This window comes from Scardinius erythrophthalmus (assembly GCF_964197995.2).
Source record: "Scardinius erythrophthalmus genome assembly, chromosome: 11".
NCBI classification, from domain to species: domain Eukaryota; kingdom Metazoa; phylum Chordata; class Actinopteri; order Cypriniformes; family Leuciscidae; genus Scardinius; species Scardinius erythrophthalmus.
Window position 1 is genome coordinate 10380864 of NC_138231.1, and position 18038 is coordinate 10398901.

General features: G+C 34.5%; 1 long non-coding RNA gene across 1 annotated transcript; it reads right to left on the reverse strand.

Annotated features, from left to right (window-relative positions):
• Positions 1 to 10100: 10100 nt before the first annotated feature.
• Positions 10101 to 18038, reverse strand: LOC308698406. Its single transcript, XR_014031056.1, has 7 exons — positions 17812 to 18038; positions 17511 to 17620; positions 17288 to 17417; positions 16945 to 17073; positions 16636 to 16716; positions 16371 to 16484; positions 10101 to 11158 (listed from the first exon to the last, which is right to left on the reverse strand). It is a non-coding gene; the product is annotated as an uncharacterized lncRNA (long non-coding RNA).

Sequence of the window (18038 nt, forward strand, 5' to 3'; positions counted from 1 at the left end):
AGATGAGAAGGTCGTTACACAAAAGATTTAAAGTCACAGTGGTGACTTTAACGAAGGTAAACGAACGATTATTCATGGAATATCCCAATTGTTTGAAATATTGTGGATATCCCTATTTGTTTATGCTCAAAGTCTTCAAAGGCGGTAAACGCTGTAGTTTTGCTGTCAGAATTTAAAAGCAATTTAAAAGCATTTTTCACCCCAAAATTAAAATTCAATCATCATTTATTCAACCTAGGCTATAACTTTTTTCTTGAACGCAAAAATATAAAATTTAGGGTATGTCTTTTCCACAAAAAAAAAAAAAAAACAGCCTCGATCATGTCTTCCAAACCCGTAAGACTTTCGTTCAAAAAGTTCATAAAGAGATCATAAAACTAATCCATATTAATCGAATGGTTTAGTTCAATATTTTCTGAAGAGACACAATTGCTTTATATGATGAACAGATCAAATAGATTTTCAACATTAGCAAATCTGGATTTTTGAACATTTTCATATATCTTAAAAAACAATAAGTAACTATAAACATAGTATATATAGTCACCTTTTTCGAATCCATAGTCATCAAATCTCACATCTATATGTTATATATATATATATATATATTACATGTAATTAGGCTACATATATATATATATATATATATATATATATATATATATATATATATATGTAGCCTAATTACATGTAATATTTTAAGAGATCACTGAGAACACAATGAGCTCAAAGAAGGCAAATAGACAATCTGAAACTTTATCTGTTGCTGGTGTTACTGCAAAAAAAGTATACATTATTAGATAATATATTTCAAAATATGAATTATTAAATTTTTGTGCATTTTATTTTATTTTCCTTTTTCGATTTGTTTAGCCCCTGGGAAAATGCACCTGTAGGCTATATATACTCTAAGGTGAGCCATGGCCTGTCACTGACAGTGTTCGAAAATGCCAAAGTGTTGTAACTTGACTGAAAAGGCCATCCAAAGCCAGAGCCATCACAATGAACCAAGCTGCAAATCAAAACCATCTGGGCCTGTTGTGTCAACAGCTGTGGGTCTGAAGCAGTGGCACACACTTAACACTTGCCATTTCTCAGAATGCAGACCGGCAACAGTCTGCATAATATACATCACTTCAGTGCATTTTTCTTCTTGTGCCACTATTTGAACACGCACACAGTTGATGTTTTAGGCTTGAAAAAAGTGAGAAAATTCTAACTAGTGTATTACATCCTCATATTCTCTAGATTTCATCTCCAAGTAACTCCATAGACCCCAGGAATTAGGGTTGTGATGCATTTCTCATTTTTACCCTGATGGAAGCCATTTAAAATATGCTGTTAAGACTCTTTTATTTGCAGTATAATTTTTTCAGGGTGGTCAAGACAACCCACCGCTGAAGCATATAGAGGGGTAGTTAGGTGCATGAGCTAATGTATAGCCTGCACTGTGGATATGTGTTCCTGCTTTATTTCTTGCCCCAGGGATAGAGAAAAAAAACAGCCAAATGACAACAGCCAATTGATTTCAGTTCAGGCTGTTTTAACATTTTTAAGTACACTTGCACTTTTTGTTTAATGATATCGTGTCAGTCTTTGGAGGCTAAAGCAATTCCACTAGTGAAATTTAGATCCGGTTTTAAGCTTAAACAGGAACTAGTCGTTGGACATTTCGCTATAAATATTCATAAGGGTGACCCCCCCCCTCCCCCCATCCCAAAGTCAGTCATTTTACTGTCAGGTCACCTAGCAACAGAGTATTCTAGGCGAATGGGGTTAATATAAAATCTTTCTTTTGTGACGTCAGCTGTAAAAGTGTAACATGAAATGGTAAAAAGTCATTCATGTTTGTTGAAGTGCATTTTGTATTCCACATGGTTTTAGAAATCAGGACACCAAAGAAATATCAGATGCACTGTAATAATGGGACATGTTATAGGCTTCCATCTGGAGGGAGAGGAGTGGCTTTGGGCTAAATATTAATGATTACTTCATATCTTATTTTTAATATTTCTCTGGCCCTTCTGGGAAAAGAGAAGGGGGAGGTGGAGATGCATGTACAAAATATATTGGAGCTATAGCTTTTGTCCACCAAGGAACAAACAACTGTTTATGTATTTAGAATATGATAGTCTGTAATTTTGTCAAAAATGTCTGTTTTATAATTCCCTTAATGCTTGTTTTTCATTTTTTTCCTGAATTATGAGATATCCTGGATGAAGAATAAGATGGACAATTAATCCAGGAATTTATTTAGTGTCATTTTTTGCATTTTGGCTGTCAAGTCTGAATACAACACATTTCAAATCCATTTGTTTGCAACAGAAAAAAGACACAGGCTGGCATCAGTGTTTGTGACCACCTGTCTGGTCTCATGTCTTATCTGCTACATCAAAGCGGTCTCGTTCAGCTGGTCTTCTGCTCGACTCAGCTCTTGGCTGCTGATTGTTTTTGGAATGAAATGTTCAATTTGCAGCTCTGTGACAGACAAATAAAAAAAGCACAAGTCTCCTTTCAGTTGCTCTGTAAGAAAAGAATATTGATGCTTAGGCCAAAATTGCATTAACCAACTGCTAAAGCAACCTCAACAAATAATATAATATAATATAATTAGTGCTATCAAAATTAGCGCGTTAGCGTATGCGATACATTTTTTCAGTTTAAGGCATTAAAAATGTTTCATGCAATTAACGCAGCATCTGTTTTTTATTCTGTCATCCTTTGGCTATAGTTACATTATATGATCACACTCTTATTAATGCAAATGCTTTTAAGCCATTCAAGCTCAACAAGACAAAAGAGAACGGGTCAGAATCGAGTTCTCTTTCATATTGCCAAAATGCCAGTTTTGTCGAGTATTCTCATAAGAGCAGTATTAAATGAGTTAAACAAAGTCTTAAATTAAGGTAAAGAGTTTTGAGAAAATGAGATGCGTGCGACAGCGCGTCAGATCTGCATCATGATCTTAAAGTGACAGCAGCCTAATAAACCAGTTGCTATGATGTTTTTCATTAATGTTAATCAAAGAACTAAGGTAACAGAGAAAATTGTTGCTTTAATAAGGAATAATCTATATTTAATTTATAATTTATGTGTTTGATAAATGTATTAAATTTCTGTATATTTCATACCTGAAAGATGGGCACAAGTAAATATGACATATCATAAACTTATTATTATAAACCTTTTTTAAAGCCTAATAAATGTTGAAATTGATAGATTTCAATTATACTGTAATGTTAAATGTATGTCATTAATAAAAAAAACTATTTCATAGAGACATTAGTAGCAGTAGCCTATATCCGTGATGGATAAAAAGATGCCATTACAACAAATATTTAAAATATACTGTTTTTAAGTTGTTTCTACATGAATTTGGATAGTAACTGTGAAATTATTACAATATAAAAATAATAAAAATCCCTGATGCTTTTAATCTGGATTAATTGCGGAAAAAAATGTGATTAGTTGTTGTTTTTTAGCGATTGACAGCACTAAATATAATATAGTATAATATGCTTGACAATTTTCCTTATATTCCTTGTATAATAATACTACTAATTATTATTAGTATTAGTATTAAGGGGTATCAAGACAATAGAGTTGTTTTGCCTTTCACATCAATGAATAGCATTAGAATGGTCATGTAATGAAGGCCACTAGTGGTCAGAGAGGTACTGACCGGCTCCAATGAGATTGTGGGACCTGAAGACAGGCTGAAGAGCAGAGCATGGCATGATGAGAGAAGAACGATCTGTCTAGAAGCTCTGGGAGAAGTTCTTTGAGAGGACTGGAGGGAATAGAGAAATCCAAGAGCTTTTCAGCTACACAATGAAGAATCAAAAGGAGCAGATTTAGAGGATGACTCACTTTGAAGGATGATGAAGACTTACAGTTTATATATCATTTATTTAAAATACCATATATTACTCACAATTTGCTTGTTTGTTTGCAAAACATTATTTTTTTTTCTCTAATTTTGAATTGACAGGTTGTCAAAAGAGAAAGGTGTTTTTTGTTTCCAGATGGTGCAGTTACAGCATCTAACAGCAGGGGCAAACAGGACCGTGCTAACCCACCGAACCCTATGAAATATGAAGTTCAAGCAGTCTTGACGAAAACCAAAAAAGAAAAAAAGGAACAGAAATCAAATAGAAATCAAATCACGAAAGCAATTAATAAAGACAAACTAAGAGTGATATGAGAGAACAAGCATTGAGAGAAAACAAAGGCAAAAACCAACAAATAAAATTAAATGAACAATTATTCTAGTCCATGTGGCTATAGAGAGTGAAGAAAAAAATCTGATTGAATAGAAGTCAAGTAGGAGAATAAGAGAAAAGAAATCTAACTATTTCTTGAGCATGCCTGAAGAAAAGATGAAATAAAAGGGGAGGGTTAACATGTCAGACACCCACAGATTCACACAGTAGTAACAATCAACCTCACAAATGTTGCTGACAGTGTGCTACTGAATTAGCTATCATTAGTGAATCAAAAGAGCCGTTTAGTGGAATATATTTGCTTTGTTTGATGCACAGTGCTGGATATAGTTTGTAGCTTTTATTAAATGATACACATACATAGAATATGTCACATTGAGATGGCCTGCAAAGGCTGAAAATCCTTTCTCAAAAAAAAAAAAAAAAAAAAACACCTTGCAGAAATATATATGCAAGACAAATCGAGGATGGAAAAAGAACAGATTCTTCCTCTCAGTGACGTTATTATAAACTACCCAACATGCCTGAATTAGACATGCATCCACTTTGACATGTTGTCCTCTTCATTTGTGTATTATACAGGGTGGGCCATTTATATGGATACACCGTAATAACATGGGAATGGTTGGTGATATTAAAGTCCTGTTTGTGGCACATTAGTATATGTGAGGGGGCAAACTCCTCAAGATGGGTGGTGACCATGGTGGCCATTTAGAAGTCGGCCATCTTGGATACAACTTTTGTTTTTTCAATAGGAAGAGGGCCATGTGACACATCCAACTTATTGGTAATGTCACAAGAAAAACAATGGTGTGCTTGGTTTCAACGTAACTTTATTCGTTCATGAGTTATTTACAAGTTTCTGACCACTTATAAAATGTGTTCAATGTGCTGCCCATTGTGTTGGATTGTCAATCCAACCCTGTTCTCCCACTCTTCACACACTGATAGCAACACCGCAGGAGAAATGCCAACACATTTCGATTTTTAGATATCAACACGATTTCGATCCGCTCCTCACGTGTTAACCTCTTCGACGTGTCAATGGCTGTGAACAAAGAGAAACTTGTAAATAACTCATGAATGAATAAAGTTACGTTGAAACCAAGCACACCATTGTTTTTCTTGTGACATTACCAATAAGTTTGATGTGTCACATGGCCCTCTTCCTATTGAAAAAAACAAAAGTTGTATCCAAGATGGCCGACTTCTAAATGGCCACCATGGTCACCACCAATCTTGAGGAGTTTGCCCCCTCACATATACTAATTTGCCACAAACAGGACTTTAATATCACCAAGCATTCCCATGTTATTACGGTGTATCCATATAAATGGCCCACCCTGTACATATTTATTAAGAACATGTTCTTCCCTATACTCATCCTGTTTGTATTTTAAAAAAAAGCTAGTGGCATTGTACTGTATACAGTGTATTTCATAATGTGCATTTTGCTGTACATTAACATTGAATTTTAAGTTATGCTGCACTGTACATTGTGTTTAATAACCATATATGGTCTATAAACTTCAATGTAATATAGTAGTCTATGATTTAAAGGTGCAGTACGGGATTTCTGAGAAACTGTTGAAAGTGGATTTGAAGGAGCACCCCAACACACTTGTAGCCAATCAGAAGTAGGGGGCGTGTCCACTCATGATGGGGAGGAGAGAGAGTGAGCAAGAGGGAGATTTGAAGAAAGACTGTAGAAAGAGAGATGGCTGAGAGACATTGCAAAAGAGAAAAGGTCAGAGGAATATCACTGGAAAAAGAATGATCAGGCAAGAGCTTTAGGACCAGCTTTAATATTAGAAAAGCCTTCCAGAGACCTAAGCGGGAAGGCATGAAAACGGTCGCTGAGGTTGTGTTGTTTCTGCTCCATACACAAGTTATTGGTTTTGCTGTGTTTCACAGAATCAAGATATGCAGTTATGGTAGCTATTGTAACAGGACAGTTTTGAGTGTCATTGTTTGTCTGGAGTTGGTGTGCTGCTGGTGACAACAAACTCTTGCTTGCATATATTCTTCTGTAGTGTGTTTATTTTTTGTTCTTCTTTGTCATTCATTCACAATCTTCGAATTATTTTTTGTAAAGCATTATTTTGCTTCGCTTCACCTATGATAAAGAGACATCCACTCTTGCATTGTGTGTTCAACAGAGCAATGAAGGGAAGGGTGTGTTTGTTTGATTTGATTTCAAATATCAAAAGTGTTTCTCAGAAGTTTCTTACTGCAGCTTTTCAATACTTATTTGCAATACTTCAGTGTCCTAGAGGAAACATGCTTCAGTTTCAGACATTTCCAACAGTCCAAGCAAATTACGATTCTTTTGGTAACATTAGGTAATGTCATATAGCATTCAGGTGCCATGCAAAAACTATATAATTATATATTTACATAATATAATTTATTATATATTTATTCATGAAACTTTTACCTGCTGAAACAGGTTAAACTACTTGGTCTTTTATGTCTCATAATACTGTAGATACTGTATGAAGTTCACTAGTTATTCTCCTTCCGGCTTCATGCAGAAGTAAGCAGACCTATAAGGAACAGAGGAAAGAAAGCCCATTGATAGTATATAATAAAGATATGGATTTATTTTTGTATTCAATATGGAAGCCCTTGTTCTCTAAGTACTCCCATCTTTCTTTATACTTTTCAAATGCCACAAATGTCAAAGCTGTTATTACTCTTTGAGGTGGACAACAGCGGACTCATCTGCTCTTTGGATTCTTGTCATTCCTCTTGTGCCAACTGACTCTGATGCCGTTCTTTATAGTAAGGAAAGATAAATGTCATTTTAACCACCATCACTAAGGCTTTGGATTATTTTGAGGTGCCCAGCCAACATTTTCAACTAAAAGGATTTTGGCTTAATATGCTGTAAATAAAGCATGACCCTATCATTTACTGACTATACTGAAAACATTCACAAGGTACTAATAGTTTGTAAGAGACAGGAAATGGAATTGGGTTCATTAATTTAGGTTTTTACTTACTCAGTATTTGGATTTGCTTGTGTTGTGTCAAAATCTAACCAGTCATTTGAGTCTGTGAGGTGGACTAGAGTTGTTTCCTCTGGTCGCTGGAATGGGGCCGTTTCTGACGTCCTGATTGACACTGTTTTCCTTTCAAAATAGAGAAGAGATGTCATTTTTACAATGCCTGCTAAGACTTTGGGTAATTTCAAAGGCCTTCTTTCAATATTTGCAACTAACAATGTTTTATATGATCACAAATTCTGCTCAGTCAGTTTTTTTTTGTTTGTTTTTTAACCAAAATAATTTCAACCATTATTTGAAATAAAAATCTTTTGTAATATTATAAATGTCTTTATTATCATTTTTATTAATTAAATATGTTCTTGCTGAATAAATGTATTAATGTCTTTTTTTTAAACCGTAAACTATCGAATGGTATATCACTGTTTCCACAAAAATATAAAGCAGTTAAAAACTGTATTCAACATTGATAATAATAAGAAAATGTTCTCTCTGATGGATCATGTGATACTGAGGAGTAATGAGGCTGAAAATTGAGCTTACCTATTGCAGGAATAAATTAGGCCTACATTTTAAAATATATTCAAATAGAAAACAGTTCTTTTAAAAAGTATTAATAGTATTAATACTTACAATATAACACAATATAATACTGTTTTTATTGTATTTTTCATCAAACAAATTCGGCTTGGTAAACATTGTTTTTTTACTCTTAATTTTTTCCAAACTTTTGACCTGCAGTGTACATCAATGCGCTTCATAAGAGTTGTGACAGAATGGCGCCCTCTATCGGTCAGAAGGAGCGACCGGCCGACAGGCCTTGTGTATGGACTCCAAATGAAGAAGAGAAAGAGAGAAGGCAACTGAATGAGCAACACAACATACTGAGGAGAGAAGACTGTCTGTCTGATGGAAAAGAAGTGAACATTCTCTGTGAATGGAACATGAAAAAATATTAATAATGCATCAGCATCAAACAAGAACAGCAAAATGATTTAGTGCATTTGAGGTTGCACATGAAAAAAAAAAGAGATAAAATTGCAACTAAATAAATGAAATAATGAAGTGCAATGAAGAGAGATTAAGAGTTTACAAAAATTGTACACATTTTTTTTGTTCAAACTACAAAATAAAATAATAAAACAGGAAAGTAAAATTAGATTTTGGATATTAGACAAAAGTAAAAATAAAGAACGTTTGTTTAAAAGGCATATAAACAAAAGCTGAGAGAAATAAAGAGAGAGAGAAGAACAAAGGAAAACAGAAGCACGGCAAGTCAGGAAGGAGGATATAATATATTATATATATATAATTTAAAGCCTACTGACATAAAGAACAGTAACAGTATTGATAATGAATGAATGAAAGAAAGTAAGGACAGATAAAATAGTTCATGTATGTAAAAAGCCTGTATATAAGACGGGAAAAAAGTCAGACAGCCACAGTTTCACACAGTGGTAACATCCAACCACAGGAATGCTGCCAACATGCTCATGAAATGATGATCAGCGGATCAAAAGAGTCAACGGGAAACTTAGCTTTAAACAGAAACTTAGGTTTGTTTAATCCAGATTTATTGCTTTATCTTATTTAGTTTACATGAAGTAGTAACTATCCATATCACACACTCTCATCTCTCTCTCACACACACACATGCATGTCCACACACAACACACACTTGTGTATTTGTGTCTATAATTTAAATACTTATATATTATAATATAATATAATATTATTTGAAATTGCTCCTCTTTGCTATGTTTCCACAAAATAGTTTATAAACTATAAACTATGGTTTAGGTTAACAAAAAGTTTGCAGTAAGTCTTAGAATTAATAATAATAATAATAATAATAACAACAACAACAATTATTGCGTGGTGTCCATCTCCAATGCAGTGGACAGATGTATTTTTTAGTAAACTACAACACATGTGAATACATTTGCTTCAGCTGTTTCATGTTTAATCTGTTTAAAGGTAATGCAACACTGCCAAGAGAATATTACAAAAATGTTATTCAAGAATGAATTCTGGCATTGACATTTGCATAGCAGAGAGAAGCACATTAATATTAAGGCATGTGTCAAATAATTTTAGGGCCCTTGGCAAGATTTGGCTGCCAAAGACAGTGTAATTGTATGGTAACATGATTTTGTCAAATTCTGACAGTGGGATAGTTCTTTACAACAGTAGTTAAATCGAAGGTAAAGAAACTAAACCACTCTCACATCACGTCAAAAAATAATGTATATATTATTATTGTTAATATAGGTTATAAATAATATATATAATTTTAAAAGGTAATTAAAATATTGTAATTTATACTGTAGAAAGTGGTAAAACACTTGTTTTATATATATATATATATATATATATATATATATATATATATACATTTTTTTTTCATTAAAAACGGCAACATAAAAAAAAGTGGTACAGATCAATTTAAGTCTAATTTTGAATGATATTTTTGTGTTATATAAATTAGCCTGTGTGTGATTCAGGTGACAAAACATGTGCATCATTTAAATAACACAAAAATATTCATAACGCATCTGTACAACCTTTTTTATAGTGCTGGTTTTATGAATTACTCTCTTCTTAATAGTTATTTATTGTATCTGTACAATAAAACTAGTTAAGTAAATAAGCCCGAGTAATTATACCAAATACATTTTTGCTCTATTATTCAATATGATTGAATCCAAGTAATTTTTAAGGATTAGATCAAGTGCATTTTAACATATTTTACAGTACAGTAAAAATTACAATACAGACTATTACACATTAAATTTAATGTTTCACATTAAGTTAAATTTAATATTTTTATCAGTAAAAAAATTTTTTCTTAAAAAAAAGAGACAAAAATCCAGTGTTTCTCAATATTCTTTATGTTACAATTCAAACACATTCAGACCAAATTTTTAGCTTAAATGTTTGAATATATATCACAATCTTCATAACTGATTAAAAGTATTGTTAAGTATTGTCAGTGTTTTCACAGGTTTGCGTTTTTTTTTTTCAAGGCTTACACCTTGGAACCTATTTCAAGGTTTGCGTTCTCGAGCCACCAGGCACTGTTTTGTGCAAATGAGCGGGCCGGAGAACGTTAAGGGTTTTCTGTTAGAACGGTGTCGTGTTAGCGGCCCCTAAGTTACAGTTTTTTACGATTGCTATGACAGATTTTTCAATACTTTTAACAATTTTCCAAAACTCTTAACACAGTTAGCACTACATCCATCTGTGTAAGCTATACTATTAACACATTTCTTGTTGCTTTAACACAAAATGCATACAATTAACACAAATTTAAAATGCTTGAACTTCTTTTACACACAAGCTCAAACAAGAACAAAACAATGGATTTTTACTGCCAAATTTACCAATGCTTTAACACTGTATGTCAGAACAGATAACACCATGTTCTAAACCTAACCTTACAGGCTAAAGTCAAGGTAAACAGCTGCTTATATTGTGAATTGAAACACAAATATATCCCCTGTATTTTATTCTATTCTTACTGAGAAACAGCTGATTGAATTATGCAAATAATTAGAAGAGGACTCTTTTTTTTATTCTGGTGCTTTTTCGGTTCGTATATTTTGTATTTTCACATTATTCTATTGCTAGTGAGAAACAGCTGATTGAAGTTATGCAAATATGGGACAATGTGGCATTCCACCATTCCCGTCTAGTCACAGCCTGGTTTGACGCCCATCAGAGGATGATGTCCATTTTCCTTGCCCCTTACTTCCCTTTCCTCAACCCCATTGAGGAGTTTTCTCAGCCTGGAGATGAAAGGTTTTTGACCATAGTCCACAGGACCAAATGTCCCTCCTGTATGCAGAAGATGCTGTATACCAAGACATCACAGCTGAACACTGCCAGGGGTGGATAAGGCATGCCAAAAGATTCTTCCCAAGATGCCTTGCCAGGGAAGATATCAGGTGTGATGTGGATGAGAACATGTGGACAAATGCAGAAGACCGCGCAGATTAGAAGATGGCCTTTTCTGTTTGTATATTTTGTATTTTCACATACAGTAATACTGTAAATGGAAGCTATATTGCATATTTTTGTTATCTTGCAGAAATGTCCTGTTGCAAATAAAGCCGTTACTGCAGCAATTCTGTCTCTGTCTTCCTTTTTTTCACAAACCTTCTATATAACATTCTATAAAGCTATAAGAAGGGTCATTTATTTTGTTGTATTGAATTTCTGCTGCAAAAAACAACAACAACAAAATGCATGCATTTACATTACAAACAAAACCAAAATGTAGAGACTTAAAAAAAAAAACGAAAAAAGAAAAAAAAAACTGCAGTGCAAAACAATCTATGATCAATACAATATACTATCTGTTGTATAAGGGCATACCTGACACATAAAATAATGCAGTTTCTGTAATTTCAGCTGATGATAGTGTTGTTTTGTCATTGTGTTATGATTGACTAAATGTTCCTGTTGGAAGAGAACATGTGTTAGTGTTTTGAATAATTATTTGATTTTGAAACATGTTTGCAGTATTTTGTTAGACTACATAGTGTATTGTGTTAGTGTATAATTGTATTTTGAAAATTAGTTTTGGAGTTTAGTTTACAATGTGTGATTTTGAGCATGAAATTAACCGTTTTGCCAAATGTGTGTTTTAGGTGTGTTGGTGTGTTAAGAGTTTAGGAAACTTGTTAAATGTATTGAAAAAACTGTCATAGCAATTGTAAAAAACTGTAATAACTAATGATCTTTGCAACAGAAGTGAATCAAAGAAAACTAACTTTAGCTGGACAATAACTTTATTCTAGAGCTGCTGTAAAGCCAAACAATCTCTGTTACTTTAATTTCCTATGATCACTGTAAAGTTGCTTTGAAACAATCTATATTGTTAAAAGCACTAGATAAATGAAGGTGACTTGACTTGTATTCATTGTGCATTTTGCAGTGACATTGCATTTTAAATTATGCTGCACTGTACATTGTGTTTACACACACAAAAAAAAAACGTCATAAGTAATCTTACGTGGTCTAACTTCAATGTAATATCAATGATAGTCAATGATTTAAAGGTGCAGTAAGCGATTTCTGAGAAACACTGTTGAAAGTTTATTGGACGGAGCAACACAACACACTACGTGTCCACTCATGATTGGGAGGAGAGAGAGAGAGCAAGAGGGAGATTTGAAGAAAGACTGTAGAAAGAGAGATGGCTGAGAGACATTGCAAAAGAAAAAAGGTAAGAGGAATATCACTGGAAAAAGAAGGGTCATGATCAGGCAAGAGCTTTAGGATCCACATTAATATTAGAAAAGCTTTCTAGCGCTGGAGAGACCTATAAGCGTGAAGGCCTGAAAACAGTCGCTGAGGTTGAGTTGTTTCTGCTCCATATGCGAGTTATTGGTTTTGCTATTTTTAACAGAACCAAGGTATGCTGTTGTGGTAATGATAGTGGCAGGACAGTTATGAGTGTCATTGTCGGTGTTTGGTGTTTTAAGCCCCCAACGGCACCTTCCATGCAGCGAGGGGATGGGTAGGTTTAAGGTTGAGGGTAGGGTTAGCTGCCTCTAAGGAGCCATTGGGGGCTTAAAACACCATGGAGCGTCATTGTTTGTCTGGAGCTGGTGTGCTGCTGGCGACTAACAAACAACTCTTGCTTGCATATATTCTTGTTTATTTTTTGTTCGTTATCATTCATTTGTTATCTGCAAATTACTTTTTGTGAAGCATTATTTTGCTTCGCTTCACCTATATGATAAAGAGACATCCACTCTTGCATTGTGTGTTCAACGGAATAATTCTGTGGCATAGTAAATATTACAGTAATATTTAACTTTATTAACTTAACCCCTTAACGCCTGAATTTATAAAGCTGTATATAAAAAAAATATTATGTGTGTTTTTGCCTTTAAGTAGATGGTAAATAATGTTGAGATTATCAATTTCACTTTTGCACAACAAATAAATAGAAATTTTGGTATGTTGCAAATTTGCGACAACGGGCATTTAGGGCTATTTTTTTTTACAAAATGTTAAAATTAATAAAACACATTTTCCCATCTCAGGTATGTAGATTTTATTCATGGCACAAAGTTATTAGAACTTATAAACTTTAATTGACAAATTAATGAATCTTGACAACAGTAAGAAACAAAACACTCTCCTACTCCCTAACATTGACAGTTTTCATACATTCCATGTTACACTCTGTTTAACTCTTTCCTTGTTTCTCCAGTGCATACATTATATATTCTTATAGTGTTATATCCTAACATGCTATTTTTTGTGAAAGAAAAAAACATTTTTTTTTGGCTGAAACCATCTAAATACAGCATTATTATAATATGTAGCCATTAGCCAAATCCAGCCGTTATGGACCAATGTCGCAAATTTGCTACAAACCGAAATCTACAAAGTACGCAAAAAATATTCGTCACATGAAGTCTATATGAATAACATAGCTATAGAAGCAATCAATAAGCTGGTACATATTTTTATCTTAGCACAACTTAACTCATTTTGGGCAATTTCTCCACATTTGCGCCCTTGATATGTGGATTTTGCCATAGATATCATATAAAGGCTAGATGTCTTAAGGCGGAGTCACTTCCGGCATCACCGGCGGCCATCTTACCACAGGGCTCTGTGAATTAAGGTGAGTGAGCAGCACGCACACAAATCCTCTTATCTCGCTGAAATCTGGACGGATTTACAAACGGTTTGGTTTCTTACAAACGTTATTAACGTGGCTATAATTCTGAATGCTTAAACATTTTGAACATAATTATTCATATGTATGCAGTATAATAGCTACATCTCTGACGTTTATAACAAACCAAACCGTTTGAAAATCGGTAGAAAATTTAGCAAGTTATGGTTATTTAAAAGTACATGCACCATGTTATGAGTGAGCGAGCACCCTGTCGTAAGATGGCCGCCGTGTGCGGATGTCGAGCTCCATTGGCCAGCAGCGCGGACGAGACATCTAGCCTTTATATGATATCTATGGATTTTGCAAACCAAAAATATTAGCTTCGGTGAACCGGATGTAGTTCCCACTCCGACCGCTCCTACGAGAAACCAGTGCGTGCAAAATGTTCCTAGGTATGTATCGAATGTGCACAAACAGGCATTGGGGGAAAACACACGCTATCTCGCCTGCAGTCTGAATGGAAGGGGTTTGTTGCAAATTCGCGACAGTGGGCGTTAAGGGGTTACAATCTCTGAATATCGTTACTTGATTGTTTGAGTTAAACATACCAAAATAATTGACTAAAAATCCAACAGTTAATTTTATCTAAAATTTACAGTTATATTTGTTTTTTTCACTAAAAGGATTTAGTATTTGACTAACCAATTATTTATTTATAATACACTTAATATATTTGTGAAATTTGTATCAAAATGTTCAATGCACCCCTCCCCACCCTCTGACGTGAAGACAACTCGACGGTTGAGTGAGCGCGGGCTGTTTGAATTCTCTCCAGTCCAGGAGGTGTTGGGGGGGGGGGGGGGGGGGGGGTGGAGGAAAGGTACCACCCTTTTATACTGGGCTATTAAGATATGATTGGATAGATGAGAAGGTAGTAAGTGACGAGAACGATTGAGTCTTCCTGGCAGAACTTGCGCTAGGCTTCATTTCTCTCTTTTCAGCGTTGCAGAATTGGTGCATTTCCTCTGTGAAATTCAGGTTTGTGTATGTTTTATTTTATATATAAAATCATTACTGTGCTTTAAATCATTTTATTTAATGCAAAACAACATACAGAGGCGTAATGTGACACCTAAACGAGAGTCGCGCCTGTCTTTTCGCATGATTGAAACGCCTTACATAAAACACACGACTTTATTCCTAATGATAATGAATATAATTGTGCACTGTTTATTGGCAGGTTATGGAGTCAGTCGCTCGCAGTATCTTTCGGCCGTGAGTGAAACGTAGGACGGCGGTATAAAGTTTAGAAGAGCGTGAGTCCGTCTCTGACACCAGAACCAGCGCTGATCCAGTGGAAATTGGATAACAGACTGGTTGATTACACTTGAATTAGGCTACCTGAATGTTTAAATGTTTAATTTTTACTTATAAAATGTTTGTTAAATGAGTTTTAATGTAGGCAATATTGTATGTTAAAGCAGCAAAATGCAGCTTTGCCGATTTCTTCGCTGTTTTCTCACTTTTTGCACGCGGGTTTCTCTATAGAGCTCCCCCTACAGCTTCGAAATAAATATTTGACAACACTGTCGTCAAAACTCGTTGGCGACTCTCCCCCCTCCCATCTTCTGTAAAGCAATTCGTTACATCGCGAGACCTGATATTAGGGCAATACTTCCTGACGCTGAGGCCGGGGTGTGGGTTTTCCAACCACACGAATGGTGTGGGTTTTCCGCTCACAGGCGCTCGGGGGGTGCGAGACGACCACCATTCAACCCGAAAATGTCATATAACCATTCCAATGACCCCAAAGCTGTTCGGTTAAGGTAAAAAAGTTACTTAGTACACCTTTAAAGCAGTGTACTCATCGACAATAAAGGCCAGTGTCATGCTATACTGGTGGTTGTATGGAATACTATTTTACAAAGGTTTTGAGGAAATAAAAAAAAGTTAATATTACATAAATAATATTACTCATAAATATTGGTTTTTAAATGTTTAAATGTTAAATTATTTCTACTCAATTGTATATGTTAATGTACCAGATGCAGTTACTCAGATTTACTTATTTTTTTTACTTGCATTTGCTCAATTCATACAGTATTTTTAATTGATTTCATAGCTTTAAAATTTGCTCAATTTTTTTTGTGTAAAAATGTTTCACCAAAAAAACTGAGTAAATCATAGTTAAACTTTTTAGAGTGAGCAATGAAGGGAAGAGTGTGTTTGTTTGGTTTGATATCTAATATCAACAGTGTTTCTCAGAAGTTTCTTACTGTAGCATTAAATCCTAATTTGCAATACTTCAGTGTCCTAGAGGAAACATGCTTCAGTTTCAGAAATTCCCTACAGTCCAAGCAAATTACGATACTTTACATTAGGTAACATTAGGTAATATTTGGTAATATCATATAGCATTCAGGTGCCATGCAAAAATTATATAATTATATTTTTACATAATATAATTTATTATATATTTATTCATGGACATTTTACCTGCTGAAACAAGTTAAAGCAGCCTACTTGGTCTTTTATGTCTCATTATATTGTAGATACTGTATGAAGTTCACTAGTTATTCTCCTTCCGGCTTCATGCAGAAGTAAGCAGACCTATAAGGAACAGAGGAAAGAAAGCCCAATGATAGTATATAATAAAGATATGGATTTATTTTTGTATTCAATATGGAAGCCCTTGTTCTCTTAAGTACCCCCATCTTTTTATATACTTTTCAAATGCCACAAATGTCAAAGCTGTTATTACTCTTTGAGGTGGACAACAGCGGACTCATCTGCTCTTTGGATTCTTGTCATTCCTCTTGTGCCAACTGACTCTGATGCCGTTCTTTATAGGAAGGAAAGATAAATGTCATTTTAACCACCATCACTAAGGCTTTGGATTATTTTGAGGTGCCCAGCCAACATTTTCAACTAAAAGGTTTTTGGCTTAATATGCTGTAAATAAAGCATGACCCTATCATTTACTGACTATACTGAAAACATTCACAAGGTACTAATAGTTGTATGGGGCAGGAAAATGTGATTTTGCTCATTAATTTAGGTTTTTACTTACTCAGTATTTGGATTTGCTTGTGTTGTGTCAAAATCTAACCAGTCATTTGAGTCTGTGAGGTGGACTAGAGTTGTTTCCTCTGGTCGCTGGAATGGGGCAGTTTCTGACGTCCTGATTGACTCTGTTTTCCTTTCAAAATAGAAAAGAGATGTCATTTTTACAATGCCTGCTAAGACTTTGGATAATTTCAAAGGCCTTCTTTCAATATTTGCAACTAACAATGTTTTATATGATCACAAATTCTGCTCAGTCAGTTTGTATTTATTTTTTGTATGAAAAAAATAAAAAGCATTTCATAACAAGCAATTTATTTTGCTACTCTGTCCACTTTAGAACTGCTCACTGCCGTCTCAGGTCTGGCCGATATTTCAATTGGACGAGCAGAATTGCGAGCATCCACCAAATTCTTCAGTTCCTGAACCCATCTCACTGTCGGGTCAGCACAGAACCTCTTTTGAGCTTTTGTGATGAAACTGAATTTTTAAAGAGAAGATTGTTCACAATTTTAACATGAATGGTTCACAATTGCGATTCATTTAAATGAGGACATTACAAAAGTTACTCACATGATACCACTCCTGGGACATTCAGGATCTGTGACATGATAACTCTCAACCTGCTTTACTGGGATTCACTTTGGAAAAAGAAAAGCAGCACTCATCTGGAAATCCGAAGACTGCAAAAATAATATAAATGAAAAAAAAATGTAATTAACATTGTGTTCAAAATGTTCAATATAAAACAGTATATGAATGAGATACATTTAATGATCACGAAAATGCCTCATAAATAAATATTAAATTGTAAGCAGTTGATTAGACATTCCCAAAGAAAAATAAAGAAATAAAGAAAAAGATGCATATTCACCGCGAGCCAGTGGGCAGAAAGTGAAGAGCAGCAGGAAGAAGATGAAGCTACAGCGAGGCCTCATGTTCGGGTCTTTGGTCAGTCGATGATCAGATCGTCTTGTGTATGATCACCTCACTATACAAACATGTTGTGTCTAATAAGTGACACGCACAGAGGAAAACCATTGATGTGGTCTGCAGAGGTAGTAGGCCTACTTCCTGTTGTAGAATTTCCTTTCTGTGAAT